Source organism: Alligator sinensis, unplaced genomic scaffold (genome assembly GCF_000455745.1).
Source record: "Alligator sinensis unplaced genomic scaffold, ASM45574v1 scaffold1006_1, whole genome shotgun sequence".
Classification (NCBI taxonomy): Eukaryota; Metazoa; Chordata; order Crocodylia; family Alligatoridae; genus Alligator; species Alligator sinensis.
In genome coordinates, this window is record NW_005843279.1 from 13,167 (window position 1) to 38,942 (window position 25,776).

At 46.0% G+C, this 25,776-nt stretch overlaps 1 protein-coding gene and 1 pseudogene across 2 annotated transcripts in view; both read left to right on the forward strand.

Annotated features, from left to right (window-relative positions):
* LOC102372695 overlaps window positions 1-21,476 on the forward strand; it is a 25,281-nt pseudogene extending 3,805 nt beyond the window's left edge.
* A 2,524-nt stretch (window positions 21,477-24,000) lies between these two features.
* Window positions 24,001-25,776, forward strand: part of LOC102372939 (butyrophilin subfamily 1 member A1-like) — a 54,111-nt gene continuing 52,335 nt past the window's right edge. For both annotated transcript variants that reach the window (XM_025194699.1, XM_025194698.1), the window contains exon 1: window positions 24,001-24,183. The gene's annotated coding sequence lies outside the window, so the exon portion shown is untranslated. The remainder of the gene's footprint in view (window positions 24,184-25,776) is intronic.

Consider the following 25,776-nt stretch of genomic DNA (forward strand, 5'->3'; position numbering starts at 1 on the left):
ATTCCTGCGGGGGCTTAACCCCCCAAAATCCTGGGGTCTTGCCTAAGGTCAAACAAATTGATATATTTGGAGTCAAGGATTTTTATCCCCTGGTTAGATTGGTATGGACTGTTTGGGATTTCTCTTCATCTGTAGTAGCGGGGCATGGCCCTCTTCCTTGGGTCTCTAAGCATAATTTAAACAAACCTCAGAGCAGTAAGACATTAGCTGTCACTCCGCTCCCCACCCCCTCCCCTGGCCTGTTTTATCTAATGCAGTTTAGGGTGTTATGTCTTGTAGTTGAGTTAGGGTCAATGCCATAGCCAGGTGGGGGTGAGCCGGGAGATCACCCTGGGCACCGAAGTGAAGGGGTGCCAACAGGTGCTGCCCTCCCAGGGTGCAGCATGGGACAGATCCATGAGCAGCTCATTTTGGGGGTGCAGGGATGGGGGAAGTGTGGCTCCTTCCTGCTGCTGCGTGCACTCACAGGCACACTTGTTGCTGCAGCACTGGTCAGGGTTGACTATAGGTTCTCTAACAGACTAGACAATGGGTTTGTACAGGACAATTTGGATATACAAGGTCCTACCTCAGGCAGGGGGCTGGGCTAGAGAATAGGGCTGTGCAAAATATTGCTTCCAGTTTTGTTTTGATGCTGTTTCAACTCGTTTCGAGGTTGAAACAGAAAAATCAAAATGAAACAGATATGGTCAAAACAGCTTTGAAACAAAATGAGGCAATTTGAAACGTTTTGCCATTTCAACCCTGTTTTGACGTTTTTGCCCATAGGCTATGATGGGGAAAGTTGAAGCAGCCTATAACTTTGTCATTTCTGGCCTGATTTTGATGAAACCTGCAGGAATGGTAGCCCTTAGTAATGGTATGAAGTCTCCCAAGTTTCAAGGAGATACATTCAGCGGGGTTGGGGAAACTGCACCCCAAAATTGTGAAAGGAAAACTCATGTCACTTGTATGTGTTAAGGCACAGCGGGGTCAAAACTGCAGGCCTGCTAGCCCCTGCTGAGGCCATAAAGTCTGCCAGCTGTCAAGGAGATCAGTGCAGGGGGGCTCTGGAGCCCTGCACCCCTAGCTGGGGACAGGCAAAACTTATGACATGGGTGCTTGTGCAACTGACTGTTTCCGTCTTGGGGCAGAGGTGGGTGAAAACTGCAGGCCTGCTAGCCCCTGCTGTGGCCACGATGTTGGCTACAAAGGCCCAACTCACAGGATCATCATAAACTTCTAGTTTATTAGATAGATATAAAAGTCAGATCATAAACCTTGGGGCTGATCCGCTCAAACAGACACACACACACACACACACACACACACACACTCTCAGTAGCTAGCTATGAATACTAAGCACCCGTGTCAAGATGCACCTACCCCCAAGTGCTGCAGTCTGCTGTCAATGACCAGTCGAGGCTCCTTTCAGCGCGATGTCACTTCAGTAGGGGGTTGCAAGCTGGTCCTTCTGACTGGACAGGCAGGGTGCTGGTTAGGTCAAAGAAAGTGCCATTGGGGTTCATTCTTCACTGCCTTTTACCCCTCTCTGGCAGAATTTGGTGACTCCCCAATGCTCGGGCTTACCCAATCCAGGGGTCGTTGACCTCATGGGATGTGTTCTTTGGTGGCTGCTGGATGGCAGTTGTCAGCCCCAGGGGTCACGTCCGTGAGTACATGCAGTCTTGGGAGTCGGTTGATGAATTTTGTTTAATTCACTGCTGTGATTAATAGGGCTCTTGGAGTGGTTGATCTGGGGGTATTCAGTCGCAAGAGTCGGTCTCCAGTGTTCATTATTTCAAACCGGGGCTTCTGTACCTTTAACAGTGAAATTTGAAGGCGATCCCAGCTCTGTATTGATTCTCTCCTCTCCTTAGTCTGTGGTTTCATAGGTGTTAATTGTTGCTCATTAACTCGTTATTGTAGTAGCTAGCTACTGTGTTATGCAATCAGCCATGATTCACTCAGGGACTCCAGCTCTTGGGGATAGGTATATCTTGACACCAGTACTTAGTATTCATAGTTAGCTACTGTGAGTATGTGTGTGTTTGTGGGGATCAGCCCCAAGGTTTATGACCTCTCCACATCCTGTGTGACCCTAATGCCCCGCCTCAGCATGTTGAGCGCGACCTCACTGCCCTTCCCACTCTGCCATGTCAGGTGTGACTTTCCTCCCCACGCCGCCCCCTGCCAGGTTGGGTGCAACCCCCCCTTCTCCACCCCATCCACTGCATCAGGTGCAACCACATCCTGTGTGACCCTACTGCCCCACAACCACATCGGGTTTGACCCAACTGTCCCCTTCCCCCAACTGCATCAGATGCAACCCCACTCCTCCCTGCCCACTGCTCTGGGTCTGCCTGCCTCCCTGCTCCCTTCCTCCCCACTCCTCTGGCTGCTCTGAGGGCTGGCGGGGCTGGGTGGCAGGGGGTTGCTGCCACCATGATCTCTCCCTTTGCCCTCAGGCAGGGAAGCAGGGGCAACCCCGCTGCTCAGGGCTGGGGCATGTTCACCACTGCCACAAACTTCCCTAGCAGCGGCGAGAACTTAGGCCTTTGCAGCCTGGGCCGTGCAGGCAATTGCCACCTGCCCCCTTGGCGGCACATGCACAGTTGGCCCAGAGCATTATGGACAGACAGACCCACAGACAAGGCTTTTATTATATTAGAATAGTTATTCTCTGTGGGAATAAAAATTGTTTAATTACCCTTTAAACTTTTTGCACTGAAAAAAATGCTTTCTTACAAGTCTAATTCAAATTTGTGCACATCATTGTTTCCATCAGAGAGGTTCCAGGAGTGTGCTTTATAAATAATGCATTGAATTTCCCTGCAATATATTGCAACATGGTAATATTGCTACTCAAACCCCATCTCTAGCCCTTCATCTTGCTGGTTAGGAACTGTTCTGAGTTGTCAGAGAGGAGGGTTTGACTCCAGGCCAAGGTAGGTACAGAAACTTGGTCTCTCACTTCCTTGGTGAATGCTGTGAATATGGGGCTGGTATATATTAGGTGGGTTCCTCCTCTTGTGGCTCTTCCTGTAGTGGCCTGGCTTATTTCTTCTAAAGAATCCTTGTAGGCATTTGTCTGAGTATCTGGGTGCTACTGCTCAATCATTCCTCTTGCTTGCAGTGCCCTGCTCAACATGTGAGTTTTGGGATCCCATTCTGTAGTTGCTAAAATCCCTATGGACTGAGGGTGCTAGGAGTCTGGTTCAGTTTTGGATCACACCCCATGGGCCAGTATCCTAGAAGTTGTGTGTTGCAGCACCTCTTTTGTAGGTTCCTAAGTCCTCTATTCTTTAGTGGATCTGGCCCTGTTTGCATTTTGGGATTCCTTCTGGACCCATCTGAAGAAGACGTACACCTATGATAACTAAAAGCTATAGTAGGGTTGGTAGAAATAATGGTCCTGGTAGTCTGGGAGAAGCACAGGGGGTTTTGGTGGTATCTTTTACTGAACCAACATGGGAAAGATGCTAGACAACTGTTTAGGTACAAAGGTCCCTTATTTATGTCTCCTGAAGAAGGTGACTGGAAAAACAGAACTTTTTTTAAGCAGTATACTTTATCTGGCTTTTGTGAATGGAGGACCACTTGGCACACAGCTCCGTAGGTGTGATTTTTCGCATTTATGCACAGTGTAGATATATAATTGTGGTTGCTGTAGACTTTCCCTCTGAGTACGCTGTACTATGGCTGTATAGACACTGGAGCATATATGTAATTATAGATCCCATAACTTTACTCACAATAAAACTATATGTAGCAGTTCTTCAGTGCTGTAAACATAGGAGGATTTAGAGTTTTATTTTATTTTGTTTCTAGCAGGTTTCTATAACGGGTGCTCCTCTTCCATTACAGATAGAACTAGAATCCAAATGCTGCCCAAGTGCCAAATTTGCAGTGGCTTCTTTATGGCCGCTTAGCCATGAGGTGAAACAGGATTTAAGTCTGGGAGACATTGTTTGCTGCTTATTCACAGATAAATCAGTGCCAAAGTCAGTTTCTTGGTTATTAAATCCAGTTTTTAATCTTTGTATGCTGCTCAGATTTGCTACTGCCATTTGCATCTCAGGAAATTCTAGTGGGGAGCTATGCTTGTATTTCCTTGGAATAAATATATTTCATGTTGGTCACAAGTTACAATATAAAACATGCCCCTGACACCTTGTTTTTCAGCTTTCTTTTTTCCAAGCGTGAATCCTTGGATGGTGGCACTGAGCGTGATCCTGGTGGTGTTGTTCAGCTTCCTAATCCTGACCATATATCTCTTCAGAATAAAAGGTAAACACTGGAGGAATATACTGTAGTTAGAAATTAATTTTATTATAACATAACAAAGAGTATAAGAATAAGATTTTCCTGCAGCAAACAAAGGCAGGCAGGTAGGCATGCTGCCACACACCAAGCTTTCAGCACAGCAAAGTGCAACTGGGACGTGTGCTAGCAGAAATGTGTAGTTGACACAAGCCATTGCAGGTAAAGATGCAGCAGCACATATTTTATTGTATTCTCTTACATCTTCTATAACAAAATATACTCTTCATAGTGATTTGTATTTGTCTTTACTTGTTTAGAGAACAAGAATGCAGAAATCGGTAAGTCTCATTCCTCTTCTTCCAAAAGGAGAATACTTTGGACAAAGTGGGTTCCCATCAGAGTGATTTTCTTTCATTTTCTGGGATGCTATTAAAATATAATTAAAAACGACATTATTTTAGCTGAGAAAATTCATCGGAAAGGGTGATATGAAGAAATGACAGGAAATAAAAATATAGAGCTTTGGGGTGGAAGAGATCTCACAATGCAGTTTCCCGTTTTCCCATTAGCCATTCTTTAGAGTAGTCACATACTAATGAAATACAGACACATAATACATAGCAAACAGAGAGACCACAGCCTCTTGCTCTTTACATTAAGGATATGGAACTATCCAAGTGTCAGCAGTTGTAGAATATCTGCACACAATTTTCCCAATTGATCACATCCTTTTCTTCCAGGTGTACATTTCATGCATAAAAAGTCTAGTCCTCGAAATTCAGGTTGTCCAGATTCTGGGTAGCTGGGAGCCACAAACCTGGGACTACACATGTAATTTCTCCCTTTGCTTCAGAGGGGGGAATATCTACCTGCCCTTTTTAGGACCTCTTTAGCCAGCAGCTCAGGAAGTAAGTCAGGATGTGCGCAGGGAGGGGGAAGGGCAGGGGTTGGCTCAATGGGAAGGCTGGTTTGCTGGGGGTGCGAGGAATGAGGGACCACTATCACCCTTGGTCTCAGAGGAGCAAAGAGCACCCAAACATCCCAAGCCTACCCGAACTCCCCACCTGCCCCCCGATTCTACCAAACCTGCCTGGATCCGCCCAAACCTCTTCTCGCAGACACTATTTGCCATGAAATCATTCTGATCCCCACCTTGAAGACCAAACTCGTTCCCCAATACACTCTGGGGATGTCACTCCTCCTTTTAATCTCCCAAATCCACCCAGAGGGCCCTGTCTCCTCCCCTTCTCCCTCCTGAACCATGCTTTTCCTTATGATCCTAAAATCCCTCTGTGGACCAGCTTTCCCCCATAGTTTCGCAGACCTCCCGCAGACCTTGCCTGCCCCCTCCCCACAATATCCCGATAGACCCTGCTTGATCCCTGGAACCCTCCTCAAAACTCCCCTGCCCACCGACCCTGACAGATCCTCCCACTTGTCTCCCCCATCCCCCACAACTGGCTTTAAATTGGATGTCTCATTGTCACTCCCCACAGCTGAATGCAGAGCTCCCTCCTTTTCCTGGCTGTAGGCTGTCCCATACTCCCCGTGCAGATGACACATAATGGAAAGCCCCCGTCATGAAACACTTCATGCACACAAAACCAATTCTATGGCCCCTTAGCATACCATGGTAATAGCCATGCGATTACAATAATGCGCAGTAGCATTAGTCTTCTGCATGCTAGTATCACCCGTGCACCGGTGCTACTCTGCACTACTGACAATTTTGGCTTTGGTTTACTTCCAGTTTTTACATTTACTAAAGTAAATGGACAGTAACTACATGGCACTAATGAATGTGTAGACTCAGCCAGGGAGTGCAATATCAACTATGAAAAGTATACCTAATTCTACTTAAGACATAATGTTGAGATTTTTATACCATATGAATTACTTTCCTGGCATGCCAGAGTCTCCCTGGATGTGGCTCTTTTAGGGCACACATAGATATCTGGGGAGGTTAAGGGAGGTTCGAGCATGTAAAAGAATGGGCACCAGATCTAGCTGACCTTGCCCATGTGCCGAGCTTGCACTTAGAGCCCTATTTCAGTCAATCTAAGTGCAAAATGTACAGAGGTTCAGGAAGATTAGACTGGTCTAAAAATGGCTGACCCCATCTAATGTTAGTGTACCTCTGAGGCAGTCTAGTCTATATTGGTTCCCACAACACGGACCTGACTGGCCTGCTGTACGGTTCCCAGCAGAATCCCAGGACTGGCAAAAACAGCCCCAGACCCCAGGCCCAGGGCTGCTCTTCTATGACTAGCCCCCGGACACCAGGCTATTTTTCGCTCCTTGGGCCATCACACCAGCCCTAAATAGACAAACCCACCTGTGGAGAAACCAACCCCCACCAAGCTGACCAAATCCCCAATCCCACCAGACACTTTTGCTTCCGGTTTTAAAAGTGTTCACTTGTGCCAGGAGCTAAGGAAGCAAGTTAGGATGAGCGGCAGGTCGGGGTTGGCTCAGTGGGGTAATCCTTGGTCTCAGAGGAACAGACAGCACCCAAGCATCCCAAGCCTACCTGAACTCCCCACCTGCCACCCTGATTCTACCAAACCCACCTGGAGCCATTCAAATCCCTTCCCGCAGACCCTGTTTGCCCCGTGAACCCTCTGATCCCCAATTTGAAGACCAAATTTACTCCCCAATCCACAATAGCGAAGTCATTCCTCTTTTTAATCTCCCATATCTGCCCATTGGACCCTGCTTGCCTCCCCTTCTCCTGCCTGGACCCCACTTTGTGTTACCATCTGGTAGATTCCTCTGTGGACCTGCTTTCCCCCATAGTCTCCCAGACCTCCCGCAGACCTTGCCTGCCCCCTCCCCACAATACCCCTGTAGATGCTGTCTGCTCCCTGGAAACCACTCAAAGGCCCCCTGCCCCATGACAACCAACAGGTCTTCGCACTAGTCTCCCCCACACCCCGCAACCTCCTTTACATCAGATAGCCATTTTCAACTCGATCTTACCTGCCCCTAACCTCCACACATGTGTATTCATACCATGAAGGGAGGGTGGAGCGGTCATTTTGGTAAAACATCAAGAATCTTCAGTCCTGGAAACAGGTATCTGCCTTTTGACACACAACTCTAATCTCACGTGGGTAGTAAAACACTACAGAATATTTTGTTTAATTTATTCAGTAAACATGATGAGTTTGTTAATTTTCATAATCCTCAGCATATATCTCTTCAGAATAAAAGGTAAATGCCTGGAGAATTAATATAGTGTAGTTAGTAAGTAATTGTTTTCTAATAAATCCAAGATAAGAAGGATAAGATTATACTACAGGCAAATAAAGGCTGGTAGGCAGGCACTCGGCCACACACCAAACCTCCAGCACAGCAAAGTGCAGTGGCGACGTGTGCTAGCGGACTTGCATAGCTTGCACAAGCCATTGCAAGTGAAGATGCAGCGGCACAAGCCTTACGTATTCTGTTACATGTGCTGTAACAAAGTAGGCCTTAAATAATGATTTCTATTTGTTTTTATTTGTTTAGAGAACAAGAATGCAGAAATTGGTAAGTATTCTGACCAAAAGGTTGATTTTTTGTTAGAAGTTGTGTTCCCATATGAGTGATTGCTAAATTCATCACTGGGGATGCTATTAATATGTAATTGAGTAGGACATGACTAAAGCTGAGAAAATTCGTAGGGAAGGGTGATAAGGAGATGTGACAAGAAATAGAAATAGAGAGTTTTGGGGTGGGAGAGATGTCACGGAGCAGTTTCCATTTTTCCCATTAGCCCTTCTTTATAGTAATTACATACTAATGAAATACAGACACATAAGACATAAGAAACAGAGAAAGCACAACCTCGTGCTCTTCAAATTAAGGACATGAAACTATGCAAGTGTCAGAAAACCTCCCGCACATCTTCAAACCACTCATGAATTTAACCCATAAGAATTCATTGCTTTATTTGCTGTAACAGATAATCTTGTTAGTAATGATTTATATTTGATTTTTATTAGTGAAACAGAAGTCTGAAATTGGTAAGTGTTATCTTTCTTCTTCCAAAAGATTGGGTATTTTTCTTCTTGTAAAATAAGGAATTTCCTACTTGCTTAATATTATTTTCTGGGAGGTTTTTCCAATGTAGTTAAAAATGTAACAAGACCTGAGAAAATGCACAGGAAAAGAAGGCATGAAGACATGATAATCCGTCAATAAATAGAGCTTTGGGGTGGAAATGATCTCACAATGCAGTTGCTCTTATGGCCATGAGTCATTATTTTGGTACTTACATCCTACTGGCATACTGACACAGAACATCCAAGTAAGGGAGAAAGCACAAGCTCTTGCTCTTCAGAGAAGGGCATGAACCTATCAAAGTGTCATCAGTTGTACAATATCTGGGGCCAGGGGTCCTATAATCAATCACAGCCCTTTGTCCCAGAAATATATTTCACTTCTAGAAAGCATGTTCCTATAACAGCAAGGCTGTCCAACTTGCGGGCAGCTGAGGGAAGCAGATCCAGGGGTGGCAGAGTTGGAGGTGGCACACTGTAAGCACGCCCCCCTGCCCAAGCTCCTGTCCACCCTCTCAGCTGTTCAGCTCATTGTCACTCCCCACAGCCGCATGCAGAGCTCTCTCCTTATCCTGGCTGTAGGCTGCCCCGTAATCCCCGTGCAGATGACACACAATGGAAAGCCCCCCTCATGAAACACTAAATGCACACAAAACCAATTCTATGGTCCCTTAGTGTATCATGGTGATAGCCATGTGATTACAATAATGCACAGTAGAATTAGTCTTCTGCATGCCACTATCACCCGTGCGCCGACGCTACTCTGCACTAGTGACAGTTTTGGCTTTGGTTTAGCTCCTGTTTTCACACTTACTAAAGTAAATGGGCAGTAACAACATGGCTCTAATGAATGTGCAGCCTCAGCCAGGGAGTGCAATATCAACTGTGAAAAGTATACATCATTCCACTTAACACATAATGTTGAGCTTTTTATGCCCTTGAATTACTTTCCTGGCATTGCAGAATTTCCCTGGATGTGGCACTTTTAGGGCACGTATAGACATTTGGGGAGGTTAAGGGAGGTTCAAGCATGTAAAAGAATGAGCACCAGATCTAGCTTAGCTTGCCAATGTGCAGACCTTGCACTTAGAGGCCTATTTCAGTCTATCTAAGAGCTAAGTGTACAGAGGTTCAGGAAGACTAGATTGGTCTAAAAATGGCCGACCCCATCTAACGTTAGTGTATCTCAGAGGCAGCCTAGTCTAGATTGTGTCCCACAGCACTAACCGAACTGGCCTGCTGTACGGTTCCCAGCAGAGTCCCAGGACTACCAAAACCAGCCCAGACCCCAGGCCCAGGTCTGTGCTTCTGTGACTTGACACCGGGCACCAGGCTATTTTTAGCCCCTTGGGCCCTCATGCCAGCCCTAAATAGACAAACCCGCCTGTGCAGAACCCAACCCCCACCAAGCTGAAAAATCCCCAATCCCACCAGACACTTCTGCTTCCAGTGTTAAAGGTGTTCACTTGTGCCAGGAGCTAAGGAAGCAACTCAGGATGAGCGGGGGGTGGAGGGTTGATTCAGTGTGTGTGTGTGTGTGTGTGTGTGCGTGCGTGTGGGGGGGCTGGTTTCCTTGGGGTGTGAGGAATATGGGGCCAAAATAAGCCTTGGTCTCAGAGGAGCAGAGTGCACCCAAACATCCAAGCCTACCCAAACTCCCCACCTGCCACCCTGATTCTACCAAACCCTCCTGGAGCCATTCAAACCCCTTCCCACACACCCTGTTTGCCTCACAAGCCCTCTGATCCCCAATTTGAAGGCCAAATATGCTCCCTGATCCACTCTAGAGATGTCACTCCTCTTTTTAATCTCCCATATCCGCCTAGAGGACCCTTCCTCCCTCCCCTTCTCCTGCCTAGACTCTGCTTTTTTTACCATCTTGTAGATCCCCCTATGGACCTGCCTTCCACCATAGTCGCCCAGACCTCCTGCAGAGCTTGCCTGCCCCCTCCCCACAAGACCCCTGTAGATGCTATCTGCTCCCTGGAGCCCACCCAAAGGCCCCCTGCCCACCGACCCCAACAGTTGTTCCCACTAGACCCCCCCACCCCCCGCAACCTGCTTTATATCGGATAGCCATATTCAACTTGATCTTACCTGCCCCTGACCTCCCCACCTGTATATTTGTACTATTAAGGGAGGGTGGAGCAGTCATTTTGGTAAAATATCAAGAATCTTCAGTCCTGGAAATAGGTATCTGCATTTTGACACACAACTCTAATCTCACGCTGGTAGTAAAACACTGCAGAATATTTTGTTTAATTTATTCAGTAAACATGATGAGTTTGTTAATTTTCATAATCCTCAGCATATATCTCTTCAGAATAAAAGGTAAATGCCTGGAGAATTAATATAGTGTAGTTAGTAAGTAATTGTTTTCTAATAAATCCAAGATAAGAAGGATAAGATTATACTACAGGCAAATAAAGGCTGGTAGGCAGGCACTCGGCCACACACCAAACCTCCAGCACAGCAAAGTGCAGTGGCGACGTGTGCTAGCGGACTTGCATAGCTTGCACAAGCCATTGCAAGTGAAGATGCAGCGGCACAAGCCTTACGTATTCTGTTACATGTGCTGTAACAAAGTAGGCCTTAAATAATGATTTCTATTTGTTTTTATTTGTTTAGAGAACAAGAATGCAGAAATTGGTAAGTATTCTGACCAAAAGGTTGATTTTTTGTTAGAAGTTGTGTTCCCATATGAGTGATTGCTAAATTCATCACTGGGGATGCTATTAATATGTAATTGAGTAGGACATGACTAAAGCTGAGAAAATTCGTAGGGAAGGGTGATAGGAAGATGTGGCAAGAAATAGAAATAGGGAGTTTTGGGGTGGAAGAGATCTCACGGTGCAGTTTCCCTTTTTCCCATCAGTCATTCTTTATAATAGTTACATACTAATGAAATACAGATACATAAGACATAAGAAAAGGGGAAAGCACAACCTTGTGTCCTTCCCAGTAAGGACATGAAGCTATGTAAGTGTCAGAAAACCTCCTGCACATGTTCAAACCACTGGTGAATTTCACCCGTAAGAATTCATTGCTTTATTTGCTGTAACAGATGATCTTGTTAGTTATGATTTATATTTGATTTTGTTTAGTGAAACAGAATTCTGAAATTGGTAAGTGCTGTCTTTCTTCTTCCAAAAGGTAGGGGTTTTTTGTTCTTGTAAAAGAAGGGATTTCTTACTTGCTTAATATTATTTTCTGGGTGGTTTTTCCAATGTAGTTTAAAATGTTGTAACTCAACCTGAGAAAATGCACAGGACAGGATGGCATGAAGATGTGATAATCCATCAATAAATAGAGCTTTGGGGTGGAAATGATCTCACAATGCAGTTGCTCTTATGGCCATGAGTCGTTATTTTAGTACTTACATCCTACTGGCATACTGACATGCAACATACAAGTGAGGGAGAAAGCACAAGCTCTTGCTCTTCAGAGAAGGGCATGAACCTATCAAAGTGTCATCTGTTGTAAAATATCTGGGGCCAGGGGTCCTATAATCAAACACAGACCTTTGTCCGAGTAATATGTTTCACTTCTAGAAAGTATGTTCCTATAACAGCAAGGCTGTCCAACTTGCGGGCAGCTGAGGGATGCAGATCCAGGGGTGGCAGAGCTGGAGGTGGCACACTGTGGTGGGAAGCTCACCCCCCTGCCCAAGCTCCCGTCCACCCTCTCAGCTGTTCAGCTCAATGTCACTCCCCACAGCTGTATGCAGAGCTCTCTCCTTTTCCTGACTATAGGCTGCCCTGTACTCCCTGTGCAGATGACACACAATGGAAAGCTGCCCTCATAAAAAACACTTAATTTGCACAAAACCAATGCTATGGTCCCTTAGTGTATCATGGAAATAGCCATGCGATTACAATAATGCACAGGAAAATTAGTCTTCTGCATGCTGGTATCACCTGTGTGCCCGCGCTACTCTGCACTACTGACAGTTTTGGCTTTGGTTTAGCTCCTGTTTCTATATTTACTAAAGTAAATGGACAGTAACTACATGGCACTAATGAATGTGTAGACTCAGCCAGGGAGTTCCATATCAACTGTGAAAAGTATACATCATTCCACTTAACACATAATGTTGATATTTTTCTGCCCTTGAATTACTTTCCTGGCATGCCAGAGTCTCCCTGGATGTGGCATTTTAGGGCACGTTTAGACATACGAGGATGTCCAGGGAGGTTAAAGCATGTTAAAGAATGAGCACCAGATCTAGCTTAGCTTGCCCGTGTGCAGACCTTCCAATTATACCCCTATTTCAGTCTGTCTAAGTGCAAAGTGTACTGAGGTTGAGTAAGTTAGATTGGTCTAAAAATGGCCGACCCCATCTAACGTTAGTGTACCTCTGAGGCAGTCTAGTCTAGACTGGGTCCAACATCACAGACCAAACTGGCCTGCTGTACGGTTCCCAGCAGAGTCCCAGGACTACCAAAACCAGCCCAGGCCCCAGATCCAGGGCTGTGCTTCGTGACTTGACCCTGGGCACCAGGCTATTTTTAGTCCCTCGGGCCCTCATGCCAGCCCTAAATAGACAAACCCGCCTGTGGAGAAACCAACCCCCACCAAACTGGCCAAATCCCCAATCCCACCAGACACTTGTGATTCCGGTTTTAAAGGTGTTCACTTGTGCCAGGAGCTAAGGAAGCAAGTCAGGATGAGCGGGGGGTGGGGGGTTGGTGCAGTGCGGGGGCTGGTTTCCTTGGGGTTTGAGGAATAAGGGGCCAAAATAACCTTTGGTCTCAGAGGAGCAGAGCGCACCCAAACATCCCAAGCCTACCCGAACTCCCCACCTGACCCTGATTCTACCAAACCCTCCTGGAGCCATTCAAACCCCTTCCCGCAGACCCTGTTTGCCCCGTGAACCCTCTGATCCCCAATTTGAAGATCAAACATGCTCCCCAATCCACTCTAGAGATGTCACTCCTCCTTTTAATCTCCCATATCCGCCTAGAGGACCCTTCCTCCCTCCCCTTCTCCTGCCTGGACTCCGCTTTTTCTTACCATCTTGTAGATCCTTCTGTGGACCTGCTTTCCACCATAGTCTCCCAGACCTCCCACAGACCTTGCCTGCCCCCTCCCCACAATACCCCTGTAGATGCTGTCTGCTCCCTGGAGCCCGCCCAAAGGCCCCCTGCCCACCGACCCCAACAGGTCTTACCACTAGTCTCCCCCACCCCCTGCAACCTGCTTTACATCGGATAGCCATATTCAACTTGATCTTACCTGCCCCTAACCTCCCCACATGTGTATTTGTACTATTAAGGGAGGGTGGAGCAGTCATTTTGGTAAAATATCAAGAATCTTCAGTCCTGGAAACAGGTATCTGCCTTTTGACACATAACGCTAATCTCACGTGGGTAGTAAAACACTGCAGAATATTTTGTTTCATTTTTTAACTAAACATGATGGGTTTGTTATTTTTCAAAATTCTCATCATATGTCTCTTCACAATAAAAGGTAAATGCCTGGGGAATGAATATAGAGTAGTTTGTAAGTAACTGTCTTCTAATAAATCAATGATCAGAAGGATAAGATTGTACTACAGGCAAATCAAGGCTGGCAGGCAGGCGCTCGGCCACACATCAAACCTCCAGCACAGCAAAGTGCAATGGCTGTGTGTGCTAGCAGACTTGCATAGCTGTCACAAGCCATTGCAAGTGAAGATGCAGCAGCAGAAGCCTTACATATTTTGTTACATGTGTTGTAAAAAAGTAGACCTTTACTAATGATTTCTATTTGTTTTATTTTGCTCAGAGAACAAGAATGCAGAAATTGGTAAGTGCCACAACCCTTGTTCCATGCCAGTGATTGCTACATTCATTACTGGGGATGCTATTAATATGTAACTAAGTAGGACATGGCTAAAGCTGAGAAAAATTGTAGGGAAGGGTGATATGAAGATGTGACAAGAAATAGAAATAGGGAGCTTTGGCGTGGAAGAGATCTCACGGTGCAGTTTCCCTTTTTCCCATCAGCCATTCTTTATAGTAGTTACATCCTAATGAAATACAGACACAGAAGACATAAGAAACAGAGAAAGCACAACCTCATGCTCTTCACATTAAGGGCATGAAACTATGAAAGTGTTAGAAAGCCTCCTGCACATCTTCAAACCCCTGGTGAATTTCACCCATAAGAATTCATTGCTTTATTTGCTGTAACAGATGATCTTGGTAGTAATGATTTATATTTTATTTTGTTTAGTGAAACAGAAGTCTGAAATTGGTAAGTGCTATCTTTCTTTTTCCAAAAGGTAGGGGTTTTTTGTTCTTGTAAAAGAAGGGATTTCCTACTTGCTTAATATTATTTTCTGGGTGGTTTTTCTAATGTAGTTAAAAAAGTTGTAACTCAGCCTGACAAAATGCACAGGAAAGGATGTCATGAAGATGTCATAATCCATCAATAAATAGAGCTTCGGGGTGGAAAAGATCTCACAATGCAGTTTCTCTTATGGCCATGAGTCGTTATTTTAATACTTACATCCCTCTGGATATCTCTGTAGGATGTCTTCTGTTAGAGCACCTACTATTCCTTACCACAAATAGGGCTTTTTTTTTTTTTAACTATTTGCAAGAGAAAATAAATGTTCATTTGACACATAACATACAAGTAAGGGAGGAAGCACAAGCTCTTGCTCTTCAGATAACGGCATGAACCTATCAAAGCGTCATCAGGTGTATAATATCTGGGGCCAGGTGTCATATAATCAATCACAGCCCTTTGTCCCAGAAATATGTTTCACTTCTAGAAAGCATGTTCCTATAACAGCAAGGCTGTCCAACTTTAGGGCAGCTGAGGAATGCAGATCCAGGGGTGGCAGAGTTGGAGGTGGCACACTGTGCTGGGAAGCTCGTGCCCCTGCCCAAGCTCCTGTCCACCCTCTCAGTTGTTCAGCTCAATGTCACTCCCCACAGCTGCATGCAGAGCTCCCTCCTTTTCCTGGCTGTAGGCTGCCCCGTAGTCCCCGTGGAGATGACACACAATGGAAAGCCCCCCTCATGAAACACTTAATGCACACAAGACCAATTCTATGGTCCCTTAGCATACCATGGTAATAGCTATGCTATTACAATAATGCGCAGTAGAGTTATTTTATTGCATGCTAGCATCAGCTATAATGTGTGTGCTGGCCCTATTCTGAACTAGTGACAGTTCTATGCTTTGGTTTAGTTCCTGTTTTTACATTTACTAAAGTAAATGGGCAGTAACTACAGGGCACTAATGACTGTGTAGATGCAGCCAGGGTGTGCAATATCAACTATTGATTGTATACATCATTCCAGTTAGACATAATGTTGAAAATGTTATGGCCTTGAATTATTTTCCTGGCATGCCCAAGTCTCCCTGGATGTGGCACATTTAGGGCACACACAGATATTCAGGGAGATTAACGGAGGTTAGAACATGTTAAACAATCGCCACCCAATCTAGCTTAAGTTTCTTGCCCCCCTGGCACCAGGCTATTTTTTTACCCCCCTGGGCCCTCACGCCACCCCTAAATGGACAATCCCAACTGTGGAGAAACCAACGCCTCCCAACCCCACCAAATCCCCAATCCCACAAGATGCTTCTCATTGCAGTTTTAAAGGTGTTCACTCATGGCCAGAGCTGAGGAAGTAAGTCGGGATATGGGGTGGGGTCAGTGCAACAGGAAGGCTGGTTTCCTGGGGGTGTGGGGAATCAGGGGCCAAAGTAACCCTTGGTCTTGGAGTGGCAGAGAGCTCTCAAACATCCCAAGCCTCCCCAAACACTCCAGCTGCCCCACTGACTCTATCAAATCCTCCTGCCCCCCAACCCGCTTTGTACAGACCCTGCTTTATTCTCCTATTCCTTTGATCCCCCTTGAAGACCTATCTTGTTCCCCAATTCACTCTATGGATCCCACTCTCCCATCTAATCTCCCATATGCATGCAAAGGACCATGCCTCCCTCTCTTTGTGCCCCTTATAATCCACTCACCTCACAATCATATGGATCTCCCTGTGGACCATGGTTTCACCCCCAGTCTCCCAGGCCTCCAGAACATCTTACCCTCCCCCGCCCCCACTGTCCCCTCCCCGCAAACCTGTAGAGCATGCTTGCTCCCTGGAACTCAACCCTGAGCCTGCCTGTCCCCTGAACCCCATAATGATCCCCACTAGTTCTCCCCCTGCCCAACTTGCTTTACATTGGGTGGCTATTTTTAACTTGATTTAACTGGTCCCTAACTTTCCCCTTGTGTAGATGTACCATTAAGGGAGGATGGAGCAGTAATTCTGTTAAACCATCGAGAATGTTAAGTCCTGGAAGTAGGTGGGTTAATGCTAGTACCCTGCTGCTGCCAATGCCATCACTTCTCCCAACTATCTAATCTTCCCAGTAATCCTTGTAAGTAAACAGCTGCACACCACTAGTGGGGTGGGCAAGGGGTGCTGCTCCACTGCTCTGTTTTGGTTTCAGAAGCACTGAGCTCTTCTAGACCTCAAGCAGGCAAGGGTCTTTGAGTAGATGAAGCCTCTTAAGGCTCAGATCAAGTGCAGTGCCTGTTCTTCACCTGGCTGGGGAGAAACATGTATCTGTGTCCATGACAGCAGTGCTCCCAAAGTGCACCTGGGGAGAACTGCTTTTCTGGTGTGGGTCAGTGCTGCCGAGGTATAGGGCTTTAAGCTCACTTTATGGAAATGATATTCTCCTCCCTAGCTTGCTTTGAGGGCCTTATAGATAAGTTCAAGCAAAACTTGGGGGCATCTCAACCCCAAGGCTCTGGGCTTGGGCCTGAAAGTAAGATGCCTGTCAAAGGATTTGGAAACATCTGAAGCCCCAGGGGTGGGTGGAGGATGTTTGCCAGTAGCCCGGCCACTTATGGTTCTGGTCTGACTAATGGATTTGGAATTTGATTTGTCTGTTTTGGCTTGGAATATGGATAAATTAAAAAAAATGTGGTATCTTTTATTAGACCAACTAAAACGTTGGAAAAAAGTTCTTAGCAGATTTTTGGGTGTGTCTGCTTTTCTCAGCTGTAGAGCTTGCCCAGAGAACAGCAGAGAGTCCCTATGCCTGAAGAAGGGTGACTGCACCTGAAAGCTTGCTGAGAACTTTTTTTCCAACTACTTAATTGATCTAATGAAAGATATCACATCTACTCCAAGAACCTTGCCTGCCCAGGCCCTTCGACCAACACGGCTACGACCAAAAACCCTCAAGACCTTGAGCATACTCAAAAATCTAAACTCTTCACTTCTTGGCCTTTTAGCTAAGATCAAGAGTAAGGGGCATCCAAATCCCAAGACCTCTGGGCCTACAAGTAGGATTCCTGCCAATGGATTTTGGAGTATCTGAAGTCCTGGCCTAAAGACACTGGGGTGGAGGGTGATTGCTAGTAGTAGTGCCACATGATGACTTTTGAACAGCTGAGTCAGAACTGATTTAGCGAGTTTAACTTGCAGCACAAATAATTTCCACAAAATAAAAACAAACCAAAAAAAAAAAAATCTCAACTCTTTAGACTCTAGGCAGTACAGGTTTCTATCTGACCTACTAGTATTTGAGGCATGTCAGTTGTTTGGAGACAAGTGGGTACTAGAATCCAGCCTGAAACCACTAGAGGGATCTATGAATCATTACAACTTCTCTCTGCACAGAGAGATGGTAAAGTACAATGCCATCCCCTGACACAACTCCTACTTGGAGCTTGCCCGTTTTACCCTGGAGCTCTTGAGCTGAGGGCTCCTCCACCTTAGGCTGTCATACAAGTCACACTAAGCCTGGACTACTCAGCAACCTGTGACCCACTTTTCTTTTATGGCATCAAAGGTCTTATAAATTTCACAAGTTCGAAAGGCAGGGCCCATGCACAAAGACTTCATTCACCCGATCTCTTAAAATGAAACTGTTAAAAAGCAGATAAAACCAAGTTAGAACAATCAAATAAACACGATCGAGATCCCACTCTCTTGGCCATGCACATCAATGGGGATAGTCGAAAAAGGATGCAATTCTAAGCAGTTGGACCTGCATACTAGTAGTGGTATGCAGATAAGCACCACAGAGAGGTTGTCACGCAGAACACAAAGTACCAGAGTTACACTCATGAACTGGTTAGGTGTTATTTTATTAATTATAGTCATAAAGGGACAACATCAGCTTGGAAATCCCATGAAATACCAGTGTTAATTTCTTGACTGTAATTCTGTGTATAGGTACTGGGAGATGATAAAATATTATCAAAAGTGTATCTTGGCAAAGGGTATAATTCATCGGGTGCTATAGGTTCCAAAAAAGGGACGCCAAGGGGCATTTGTGCTTCCTGTAAATGGAAAGGAAGGTCTTCATGTGAGTTTGTTAGCAGTGCTTCCTCTTTGTTTAAAGTTGTTTGTAAGTTTTCCTGTCTTGCAGATTATTTTATCCTAAAAACAGGAAATTAGTGGAGAAATGTCATTTAGATTCATGGTACAGTCTTGTTAAAAATGTCCCTGAAATCCTCCTTCTCTGAAGGCAGTAGAAACAAGGCTCCTTGCTCAGAAATCCCTGCATTTGACTCTACAAAGACCCTCCCATGGGCTATAAAAAGAGCCAGCATCTCGTTAGTTCCTCTGTAGCCTGGATAAATGGGCTCTGTAATACTTTGCACAGAAGGAAGGCTGGGATTGCTAATCTTCTGTGAGAAGCATTTAATTTATGGTTTGTTTTTTTTCAATCCAGGAGACCTTCAACAAGAACTTGGTGAGTTTTTGTCTGTGTACAATATAACTTTTTCCATGGTATAAAATTTATCCATCTAGCTGTAGGATTCATTTTCTCCATACTGGAAAAGGCCTGTTGGAACATAAAACTGGGAGTAACACCAAGATGCCCTTGGCTAGGGGTGTTTTGTCCATAGCTCTCAGACACTTCTTTCTGGGCTGTGTGATGCTCGTCTCCCATGGCCTTACAGCAGTTGTAGTGGTTCACAGAGTGAAATGTGAACACTAAGGTAACTGGAGATACATGGGTTAATTAGTTGGAAGATTAGGAACAAGGGTGTAAGATGGCATCATAAGATGGCTGGGAATCAGTGGAGGGATCTAAATATGTGCTTCATGTACAAGGTGCCCTATAGCATAGAGAAAATCGGCAGCTGTATTCTGGACCAACCAGAAACTTCTTGGTCAGTTCAGAGAGAGTGACTACTAGTAATCCAGCCTAGATGGCAATAATGGGAGTATCTCTGGAGCCAGGCCTTCTCCCAGGAAATGGCACAGCAGCTCCAAATCAGTGGCGTCTTTGGATACTGAGGCTCCCTGGTCACTGCAACTTAGCAAGTGGTCAAACAGCATCTAGACATTTGACACCACCCTGTTGGATGAGGGATTTAATGGATTTATGGATTTAGTGACATGAAAGGTCAGTGTCCCACCTAGTCCTTCCACATGTTGCCTCATTTGTGTCCAGCATCACTCTTGTCTTTTCTGGCATTTCCTTGAGCCAGATGTTCCTCATCCAAGACTCCTTTTACAGCTGCATTTGCTCAGATAACTTCTCACCCCTATTTCTCTTTCTTCCAGAGTGGAGAAGAGCTGTGGCCTGTCGAGGTAATGAAAGCTCACATTGAATCAGTGGTCAATGCTTTCCTTTGCTGTGATTTCCATTCCCTTTTTCCTTTCTGGTCAAATTTTTAGACTTCCCTAACAGTTTGTGGCAGGAAGTGCTTTTTACTTAGGACAAAGGATTCAAAACCTCCTATGGCCACATTTTTTGGAGGAACCTAACAGTCGAGCTGTGGCCTGTCGAGGTAATGAAAGCTCACATTGAATCAGTGGTCAATGCTTTCCTTTGCTGTGATTTCCATTCCCTTTTTCCTTTCTGGTCAAATTTTTAGACTTCCCTAACAGTTTGTGGCAGGAAGTGCTTTTTACTTAGGACAAAGGATTCAAAACCTCCTATGGCCACATTTTTTGGAGGAACCTAACAGTCTCCACTGCATACACAGCAATTTCTATTTCCCCTTGTGACTGTAAATGGCAGGTTTTTAATCACTTGAGTGCCAAAAGGGTCCCTTTTGCATAGATGACATTGTATTTCCCTTGGCAGCCTGGACAGGTACGTATACATGTAGTCTAAGGGCTGATCTGGTGCAAATGTTAATTTCTTTGGCTGTGACTTGCTGGAGTGAAAATGTCTCTCTGGGAAAGGGTCCCCCAGAGTCTGAGCACGGGGAAGGTGGCAGAGAGTGGGATTGAAGACAAGCAGTGGACAGTGCAGAGGGAGTTGAGCTGTATCCATGCTCTCCCCTTCACACCCTCTGCCGGGCTCTCCTGAGCCCCCAGGGTCTCTCATCCCTGCCTGTGACCGGCAGGTGCAGGAGGGGAACGATCCCGTGTCCCAGCCCTGGCCCAGCCGGCGTGTTTCTGTCCCTGTCCCGTCTCTTCCTGCCAGGGCAGAATTGGCCCTGCCCTTTGCTGAGGTCTCCGGGCTCCTTCCTGCTTGGGTCAATCCTGGATTCACCTCCAGCTGCAGCCAAAGCTGCCCCTGCCTTGATCACAGCCTGTCCTCGGGCTGAGCGCTGCTCCTCACGCTGCTGTTATCTCCTTTCCCTGCAGAGGAGGTGACTCTGGATCCAGACACGGCTCATCCTGAGCTTGTCCTGTCTGAGGCCTCGTCCTGTCTGAGGATGGGAAAACTGTTAGAAGGACACACACACGGCAGGATCTGCCCGACAATCCTGAGAGATTTGACACATGGCGCTGTGTGCTGGGCCGTGAGGGATTCACCTCTGGGAGACACTGGTGGGAGGTGGAGGTGGGAGAGGGGGGATGGTGGGCCGTGGGGGTGGCCAGAGACTCTGTGAGGAGGAAGGGAGAGATCAGCTTTAGCCCCGAGGAGGGGGTCTGGGCTGTGCGGCGCTACTGGGGTCACTACGAGGCTCTCACTGCCCCTCATTGCACCCGCCTGCCCCTGGACCGGGTGCCCAGCAGGGTGGCGGTGTATCTGGACTGCACATTGGGGCGGGTGTCGTTTCTCGATGCTGACACCGGGGCCCCGATCTTGACCTTCCCGCCGGCCTCGTTCGCGGAGGGCAGGATCCGGCCCTGGGTCTGGGTGTGGGACAGTGAAATCAGGCTCAGCCGGCGCCAGTGAGAGGGAAAGGAAACGTGCAAGACGGGACCTGCTCGTTGTCCCCTCCGGCCTCAGTCGTGCTCGTGTCTGTGACCCTGGAGGACTCCTTACCAATGATCAGCTGTGCCGTGTCCGTGGCCCTGGACGAGCAGGCTGGGTTTCTTCATCCCCCGACCACGGTGAGCAGAAGGTGGCAGGGCTGGATGGTCCTTCTGCCCGGGTGTCGTTTCCTGCATGACCGAGGGGCCCTCGGGGGCCTGTGGGGTCCAGCACCCATGGGTGCGGCTGGGGGGGCGGGGGAGGGGCAGCAAAGAGGAGGCACCAAAACCCGGGGCCGGTTGTGTTGGGAAATGCAGTTGAACCCGGCCCTGGTGCTCATTGCAGCGCTGCTTGTCCAGAGCTTGCAGTCCTGGGAAGTGGGGCCGCTGCAGCTGCTTGGAAAGTGATTTGTGCAAATTTTGACCTTTTCCCCTCATTCTGATTGTTGAAAAATCACTCCAAAGTCATTCATTGTCCTCACAATTGTAGTCAATAAAGCTGTTGCTAATAAATATCAACATCTGCTCGGTGATTGATTTATTTCACATCTCATTTCCTTGTCATAAATGTTGTGAAGCGAGCAGGTTTCTTTAAGAGATTTGATTCCTCCTGAATAAAACTGATTGCTTTCCCAGTGAAATTGGCATGTCAGTCTGGTGGGACTGTAGCTTCACTGCTTGTGTTGCCTGTGAGCCAGATACACACAAACCTTTTCTGTGGTTGTGGCCGAATCCCATTGGGACAGTTTTCGGTTTGCCCTTCCTGCTAATTTAAAAACCCAAGTTCAAATGTTGTAAAATCAAAAAAATGTGAAATAAAGCTCCTGCTCACACTCCTTACAGGGGTATGACAGCAGGAAATATCAGTGTCATGTCGGCTTGGAGTAAGTGATGTATAAACCGTGAGGAAAAAGACTTATCTAAAGAATTAAATTGTCCGTATGCAGAGTTAAAGTGACCCATGCAGCAAGAGATGTCATTGTCACCAATCCCTTGATTCAGGGATGATCTCTGCCATGAGTCATTGATGGGTCTTGAGGTGAGTTAAGAATCAAATTCTTGAGCCATCGGCAGCAGTTACAGGTCTTTCCTCAGGGGAAAGTAGGCTGTGGGCAGTGGTTCCTCTCTTGTCTTTTCTCCATTTGCTCTTCTCTGCTTTGAGGGCAATGTGCTTCACCTTGAAATGGACGACCATTGGTTGAGCCCGTGTCATCACTGCAGTCAGCTGGTAGCCAGCTCTTCCTAGCTGTTCAAGTTGGCATCCATTTCTAGATGTATGCCTTCAATATGCCCTGGAAGCATTTCCTCTGGACACTGTGAGATCTCAGGCCAAGCCTAGGCTGGGAGCTGAGCAGTTGTTTTGGGAGTCAGGAGTCAGGCATCCCCACACAGTGTCTGGTCTAGTGAAATTGGTGCTTGAGGATCACTGACTCAGTGCTGGTAACATTGGCTTCAGCCAGGATGCTGGCGTTTGTGTGACAATCTTCCCATTGATGTGGAGTGGAGGATCTTCCTAGGACATAGTAGTGATCCCTGTACAGGCAGTTGAGATGACCATGGTAGGTCATCCACATTTCACACTTGTAGAGGAGAGTGGGAATGATCACTGTATTGTAGATCTGGATCATGGTGTCTTTCCAGAGAGCTTCATGAATAAAGACACAAGGAAGCAATTTCCCAAATGAGGCACCTGTGCACTGGATCTTAAACTGGTATGTATGTGGTTAGGAAGAGGTGGATCAGGGAAAGTGTGGTTCCCTTATTGAATGAGGGAGGCAACCTTGTAACAGTGGATGCAGAAAAAAGCTGAAGTGCTCAATGCCTTTTTCACCTCAGTCTTCACACACAAGGGCAGCTCCCAGACTCTGCACTGGGCAGCACAATTTGGGGAGGAGGTGAGCAGCTCTCAGTGGTGAAAGAACAGGTTAGGAACTACTTAGAAAGTTGGATATGTAGAAGTGTATGGGGACAGATGGGATGCACCCGAGGATGCTGAGGGAGTTGGCTGATGAGATTGAAGAGCCACTGGCCATTGTCTCTGAAAATTCATGGTGATCAGGAGAGGTACCAGATGATTGGAAAAGGGCAAACATAGGGCCCATATTTAAGAAAGGGAAGGAGGAGGATCCAGGGACCTACAGACCAGTCAGCCTCACCTCAGTGCTTGGAAAAATCATGGCACAGATACTCAAGGGATCCATTTCTAAGCACTTGGAGGAGGAGGAGTTGATTAGGAGCAGTCAGCATGGATTTGCCAGAGGCAAGTCATGCCTGACCAACATGATTGCTTTCTCTGATGAGGTGACTGGCTCTTTGTGAAAGTTTGCTGTGGGTCATTGTCAGGAAACTTTGGGGAAAGGGGTGCCTGGGAATGGACTAAACTGGATGGCCTTAGAGGCCCTTCCAGACCTATGTTCTTAGGTGCCCCTACTTGCAGTCTATTGGAAATGTGGCTCTTTCTTTAAGAGCAGACTCTATTCTCACTGGATTGGATTTGGAACTGCTCCAACTTCCTGTATGCGATCCCTTCACTTTCCAGCCAGGGAAACTGCAAGAGGAAATCACTTATATCAGTTTGGAAGAAAAAAAAAAGGACTGTTTAAGCCCGGAAGAAATGGTTCCAGTAAACCCTGCAGCTAGTTTATAACTGTAATTAATTGTGAAACTTAATATTTTACATTTTGAATTAATATTTTAGTCCATTTTAATTAATGGGAGTTGTCTCTTCGAGGATTGGACACAGGATAAAACTTGTAAGCAGGATCAATCAGGTAGGTGAATTTCATTTGCTTGACAAAAAATTAGCTGAATGTGCTGTTTTATTTACCCTCTGACAGACACCATTTTTGACATATAATTTAATAATACGAAGATTAGATGATCCCATGATAGTTTGTTTCAGTCTTTATTCAAAGATTGCATTATTCGCATGTTCAAAATGAACTGAATTCAAAGTCCATCTTGTTACAGATTGGTTGGTCAGAACAAACAAAAAATATTCCTTCTTGCATTGAAGTTAGAAGTAGATTTGTAACAAAAGAGCTTCCTTTCTTTGCAATAAAGGAAGGGACCAAAGGTTTCTGACTCTAGTGTCACATGCTTATTTTCCTCTTTTCATCTCTTTTAACCGTAGTTCTCAAGCTCTGACTGTCAAGCTAAATACTGTGATACGTGTCCCTGAAAGTAGCAGAAGAAACCATATTTCCAGAATGAATCAAACTAAAAACCTCATATTTTACTAGTTGTGAACTCCACGAGTATTCAGTACATTTTAAAGTATTAATGAATAGAAAAAGACATATGTGCTGAATTGGCAACAGAGGACATTTGTAGATGTCAAGAGATTTCCTATTTACACTGACACAACTGCATTTGTGATTGCACGATTGGGATTTCCCGTCGCTATAAAAGTCTTCTTGGTGCATTAAACACTACTCAGATATGTTTTATTTTGCGGCACTCCCCGTTTACATCTCCCTATCTGTGTCATTCAAACAGTAATCCGCTCAAAGACTTGTAATTCCTGTCTTTTGATCCTGGAAGGAATGACTGAGGATGAATCCTGCAGCTAGTTTATAATGGCAATTAGTAATGAAATTTAATATTTCACACCGTGTATGGGGCCCTGGTTGGGTCACGGGACAGTCAGAACCCAACGGCTCCCCCAGGAGTGCGGTGTGGGGGAGCCAGTAGGGGTATGCACTCCCCCACAGCAGCCTGTCCCCCTCCCCCGGCCCTTCACCTGCAATCTTTCTAGCAGAGGGCGGGGGCATCCATGAGCATGCACACACAGCCCCCAATACACATTTTTCTCCCTCCGCCTATGCTTAGAAATTTGACACCACTTTGATGGATGAGGTCTGTATGGATTTAACGAAATGACAATTTCCATCTAGTCTTTCCACATGTTGCCCCATTTGTGTCCAGAATCACACTTGTTTTTCCTGGCTTTTGCTTGGGCCAGGTGCTCCTCATCCAGGAATCCTTTACAGCTGCATTTGCTCAGATACGTTCTGACCCCGATTTCTCTTTCAGTGGAGAAAAGCTGTGATCTATCCAGGTAATGACAGTTCATACTGTAGTGTACGTATTGTGTAATGTAATATATTGTGTGAATAGGAAATGTAATGTTAATGTATAGCAGAAGGGGAGCAACCCTGCAGGGTGTTGCAGGCTGTGATGCTGAACTACAAATCCCAGAGGCATCTGGAAGCAGGAAGAGGAAGTGATGAGTGGTGATGAGCAACTCTGCAGAGTCCTGAATTTTCTTTATAAAAGTGAGAATAGCGCTTTTAGCTGTGGTGCTTCTGCCTGAGTATGTATATTGGTGCTATATTGAATCAATGGTCAATGCTCTCTTTCCC